Source organism: Telopea speciosissima, chromosome 6 (genome assembly GCF_018873765.1).
Source record: "Telopea speciosissima isolate NSW1024214 ecotype Mountain lineage chromosome 6, Tspe_v1, whole genome shotgun sequence".
Lineage (NCBI taxonomy): Eukaryota > Viridiplantae > Streptophyta > Magnoliopsida > Proteales > Proteaceae > Telopea > Telopea speciosissima.
This window is the reverse complement of record NC_057921.1, coordinates 37,189,239-37,194,961: the sequence shown is the minus strand read 5'-3', so window position 1 is coordinate 37,194,961 and position 5,723 is coordinate 37,189,239.

Genomic DNA, 5,723 nt, shown 5'->3' with positions numbered 1-5,723 from the left:
ATTTAAGCTATTTGGTGATAAAGAATGGAATGTCACCACAAAGGCCGAGGACCTGAGATTTATAATTGATAATTGACTACCAAAGCCAAGGTTAAAGGGGTGCCCATAGATCCCAAATTAAAAAGGAAACTAGGAAAGTAGATATTATTTACCATAAAAAAGGGAAAGTAAATGTTATTTACCAAAAAAAAAGGGAAAGTAAATGTTATTTACCAAAAAAGGGGAAAGTAAATGTATAACTGATGGATGTGATAGGAAACAACGTCGATGAAAAAAAACTGATAAGATTTTAATGTGAGCAACAAATCCGGCTAGTCCAAGGACTATTTTTATAATTTAGAGGTAACTGTCAGAATGTATATCAGAGAACAAAGTGTGAAAATTTATTATGATCAAAACTCTATGTGGAGGAATGCACTACCCACGCCTAGACACAGAGGAGGCGAAATGACCACCCCGCCCACTTAATGCCAACGTGTGCTTTCATTGGCTCACGTGTGCATGCTGAGGTCACACTTTCTCATAGAGAACATTGACCCATTTCTTATAAAGGGACAATTTCTTAGATCTACTAGATAAGAGCAAAAATTACAAGATAAGTGAGTATACAAGAATAAACTAAAAGCAAATTTTCAAAATTGGCCCAAAAATCTGTTTTAAACCATGATGGGGAAAATAGGAGGGAAGGGGTGCCCAACTTTCTCTACCTATTTTTTTCTCTTATTTTTATATTGATTCTCTCACTCTTTTTTTTCTGACTGAGTTTCCTTCCACCCACAGTGAATGGGATCCCCATTCACTGCGGGGCGGGAGAGGACGGGAATAGGTATCAAGAGGGTATTGTGGAACATACTAAAACCCTTGGAGGGTTTGTGAATCCTAGGATGGTGGGTAAATCATCCTCTTTTTTTTTTTTTTTTAATACTTTTCTATTGTTTTCTATTCCAACAATTAAGATATACTTCCCTTTGGACACAAAAGTTGTTTTCACTTTTTTGGAGGGGATAATAGGAGCTTTAATTTACTCCTACAATTAAGATTCACTTTCATCAGATTTCACAGTTTTATAACAGTTAAATGAGGTTAGGGCAATTTTAGAAGTTTGCTTCTTCTTCTTTTTTGTGGCATGAGTACTAACCAACTTTGAGGATTAAATAAATCTTTTTCAAATAGAAAGTAGTGGATATAAAACAATTTTGAAACCTACTTATGATTTTGTAATTTTTGTTCTTATCTAGTGGATCTAAGAAATTTTTCCTCTTATAAATTAGGAAAATTAAGTCGACTCTAATTATGTTAGGTGTCTAATGGGGCTTGATCTAGTGTATATATGAGTGCTAACTTGGCCTAGCATTGTATGGAATAATTTTAAAAAGTGTTTGATTTAATGTGCTCCATCAGCTCTAGAGTTTTTGACATATCACTCAAGTACCTAACATTTGGTATCAATGCTAGGTACCACGTCATGGGTTCGAGTCACAAAAAGGGTTACCTAAGAGAGGGTCAAGTACTCAACAAATTGGTTCTTAGATATTTAGATCTGTACAATAAATGAGTGAAGCTAACATGTTTGTTATGTATGCAAAAGGGAAATTTTGTTAGTAAGACGTCAAACCAGTCTGTGTAATTCCAATATTCAATCTTAGATATATATAATTTATACTATTAATAAATTTTTTTTTGGTAAGATAATATTAATGATTTTTTTTTTTGTAAGATAACATTTATGATTGAAGGTTCCATTATTGCTCTTTAGGTAAAAGAAGAATGTCATTTTATTAAGATATCAAAATAGTTTGATCAATTCTAGTGTTTAATCAATGGATTAACTTGTTGATCTCATTGTGTGAACTATATATCTTTTTTTTGAGTCTATCTAGGGGTGCAAATTTGGTCCTGTCGGCCCGAACCCTCTCTGGTTCGCCTTGAGACCGAACAGGAGTTGGGCTAAGATACCCTAGCCCTGAGGGCGGGTCAGGGCTGAAAATTTCTGACCCTAAGGTTTGTGACATGAAAATTTTGTCAACGTCCTGATTACAGATGGTTTTCATGTGAATGATTCTGATAGGTGCTTGTATAGTAAATTTTCTGACAATAAAAGTATATTGTATAGTAAGTTTCATGACAATAAAAGTCTATTTATTATATTATATGTGGATGACATGCTTATAATGGGGACGAGTCTTGATATCATTAAATTTGTTGGGAAAAACACTTCCCTCCCTCCATGATTGTTTTGATGATAACAAACGAGTAGGTATAAGCCATTGTGTATTATTATATCAACAGTTTTGATGATGGAATAAAGAAGAACAAGTCAAGCTTTGAAAGACATGAAGCACAAGGAAAGAATGGAGAATTCAAGACAAAGCTTGGAATGAACAAAGACTTTGAAGACTTACCAAGATACTCAAACAAATAGTACTTGAAGAGAAGTTTTGAAGATTGAAGAACATCCTTGAAGAAATCAAGTTGAAGATCTATATGAAGATGCTCGTGCGCATACACTTAGAAACATTTACATACTAGTAATTGCATATTTAATTAAAGATCATATGCATCATGTAGAGACCTTAGGAGGTTGATTAAAACCCTTTATGACCTTAGCTTAGGTTGGAAAAAAGTTGGAGGAAAATCTCCCCAGTCAAATCGACAAAAATAAGCCAAATAGGCTGACTGGACCATGATCCGGTCTACCGAATCATTGGCCATTTCTTTCGGATGCTAGCAGTACTTTAACTGGTATATACCAGTCATTTGATTCGGTTAACCGAATCAAACTGGACGATCATCTGGTCCACAGGATATCGATCGGATGCCTGTACAACTCTCCACTGATTCTTTAACGGCTATATTTCTCTAATGACTATATTATCTAGTTGACTGGATCATTCTTCAGGTCACTCGAATGGAACAAAAATAGATCCATTAGAGCACATTTTGCATGCTTTTAGAGCCTCCAATGAGCCTATAAATAGAGAACATGTGAGAGCTATTCACCTATTCGGCCACTACAGTCCAAAATACTACTTCTGTGAGAGGTGAAAAGTCATTCTAAAGTTCTATTGATTGAAGTCTAGTAGTCTCCATTAAAATCATCCAAGGTTGATTTCAACATTTAAGACCTTCATACGTTTTGGTTCTAAAGAGAAGTTCTAAAGAAGGTCAAAGGTCATATGCATTTATTTCACATCATTTGACACTTGCAAAGAGTACAATGTCACACTTCTTGCCTAAGTAACTTTTATCATTTTCATTTGTAATTATTTATTATTTTTGTATTAACGTAGACCGTACTTAGGTGATGCAATGGATCCTCTTATCTTGAAAAAAAAATTAAAAATGTGTTTTTCCCATCTATAGTGTTGAAAGAAAAATACTAGTGAAATTCTCTCAAGATTGAGAGGAATGGATGTAGGCTGGGTTACCCGAACTACTATAAATCCTGTGTGTTTTTCTTTTTAAGCATTTAATTACATTTACTCTGTTTCAATCAAAGAAAATTTAAAAAGGTTAATATCTCACTAGTGACAACTTATTCACCCCCTCTAAATTATCTCACAATTTGTATCAGAGCGGGAGCTCAAGACTTGAGACTAAAAGATTCAGGAGATCACATCATCCTAATGCACTTGAGGGACTAAATGTCTCTAGACCTCCCTTGTTCAATAGAGATAATTTTTCATACTGAAAAATTAGATTCAAGAACTTCACGTGTACCCACAATGTTGACGTGTGGCGTGTAATTGAATATTGATCATATTCTTTCACCAAAATTGTTGATAGTGAAACTATATCTAAGGACACATCTGAACTCACTCCCATTGCAAATGAGAAAATCCAACACAACTACAAGGCTATCACTTTTCTTCAATATGCCTTAAGTGATCTTGAATTTAATAAAGTTGTTATGTGTGAAGCTGCTAAAGAGATTTGGGATACACTTGCTGTTTCCTATGAAGGAACCTCACAAGTGAAAGAATCCAAAATCGATAAGCTTGTTCATGAATATGAGTTATTTAAGATGTTAGAAAATAAAAATATTGCTAGTATATTTTTGAGATTTACTAACATCATAAATAAATTGAAGGGTTTAACAAAAACATACACCAAACCCAAAAATGTGCAAAAAATTCTAAGGTCACTTTCCCCAAAATGGAGACCGAAGGTGACATCTATAAAGTAGTCGAAGGACATTGGCAAAGTTAGCATGGAGGAGCTATTTGGATCTCTTCTCACACATGAAGTCGAGTTAAATGAAGATGATAAATGGATAGAGACTAAAGAGACAAAAAAGAAAATAATTGGTTTCAAGATTACAAGCAAATCTGATGATGAGAGCGATGAAGAAGATGATCTCATTTTCTCAAAAAAGGAGATGTCTCTAATTACTAAGAAGTTTAAAAAATTCCTCAAAAAGAAAGGAGAAAAATACTTTAACAAGGGACAAGTATCAAAGAAGAATAAAGATAAAAATTTCTTTAAAAATAAATCTTATTCTTTTAAGAAAGATATTGTATGTTATGAATGTACAAAACTTAATCACTTCAAGATTGAGTGCCCAAAAAGAAAACATGTGCTGCTGAAATTACATGAGACTAAAGTGAAGAAGATGAAAAGGAATTTGATGAAGAAACCATAAATTTAGGTTTTATGGCACCTGAAGATGATATGGAGGTAAGTTTAGTCTATCTCAGTTCTAATTCTTGAAATTGTGACTCACTTGATGATATAGACACTGATGATATAGATGAGAATGATATTGAAAAAGAATTTGAGACTCTCTATAAGGCAAGTCGTAAACTAGAGGATTCAAATTCTATACTAGAAAAGAAAGTCATAGGTTTACATAATAAAGTAAATGATTTACATGTCTATATTGCCAAACTTGAAGAGAAAAAAGAAAAATTGACGTCAGCTTTGCTTACCTTCACTAAAGGATAAAAGTCCTTAGATGCTCTTCTTGGTACACCATAAAAGACACCGTAAGATAAAGAAGGACTTGGCTACAATGGGAGAATCCCATATCATGCCAAAGGAAAAGAAAAAGTAGTGTACATCGAAGGGGAGAGAGCAAAACAAGTTCAAAATGTCAACTTTTCATGCACCTCCCTCAAGAAACAAAGAAAAAAATAATCAAAAGTATAGAACTCAAAACCATTATGCTTTCCAATATACTTCCCAAAGGAAAAATAGACTTCAAAGGGAGTATGTGCCTCAAAGGCCACAAAGGCAATTCTATCAACCTCAAGCTCCATACATGATGGAAAGAAAGTTTAGACGTCTACAGGCTCATAGGTCATATATGAATTATCAAAGGCAATATAACTCTTATAGACTTTATGAACCTCAAAGACCCCAAAGAGATAGAAGATCCCAAAACTCTTTTGATCATCAAAGATCACAAAAACAAGAAAACAATGATGGACCCATGAGATTATGGGGATCAATGTATTTTTGAAACTTTGTTTTGTAGGTATACTTAAAGAGCAAAGGTCAAGTTGAATGGTACATTGATAGTGGCTACTCAATGCACATGACAGCAAATGTAAAACTTTTCACAAAACTGAAATACGATGGAGGATGGGTAACGTTTGGAGACAACGCTAAAGACAAGATAGTTAGCATCAGAAACATCGATATCAGAGATACCACTATCTCAAATGTTTGTCTTGTTAACAAACTTGCCCACAATGTACTAAGTGTTAGTGAACTCTGTAGTG